Raw genomic sequence first — 448 nt, forward strand, 5'->3', positions numbered from 1 at the left:
TGAGGAAGAAGAAACTGATGTGTATCTGAGATCAGAGGCATGGAAGCCCTGGCAGGATCTCACACAAGCCCAGAGTAACATTGTTTGAAATACAACTGTGTGAGTGCTACAAGCCTTTAAAAGCACTGTGGCCTAAAATACATAATTTGGTTTTTCATAGCAAACTAGCGTTCATTTAGTGGTCAGCATGTTTACAGTTCAGACTCAAGGAGAAAATCTTCAACCTAAACATCAACAAAACACCTACATTTTCAACCCATGGCTTTTCATCCAGAGGCATTCAGTACTGTTATCTGGTCAAGGTGAGAGGGCCATCTAGTGTACATACAAGATAACTACAGTTAGTCAAAGATGGCTTAACAAGTTCATTCCTTTCAGCACATTTAGGATACAGCAATCACTCATGTGTAGTGAATAAAGTGAATAAAGACAACAGCAGAGAGGAAAG

Source organism: Oncorhynchus gorbuscha, linkage group LG16 (genome assembly GCF_021184085.1).
Source record: "Oncorhynchus gorbuscha isolate QuinsamMale2020 ecotype Even-year linkage group LG16, OgorEven_v1.0, whole genome shotgun sequence".
Classification (NCBI taxonomy): Eukaryota; Metazoa; Chordata; class Actinopteri; order Salmoniformes; family Salmonidae; genus Oncorhynchus; species Oncorhynchus gorbuscha.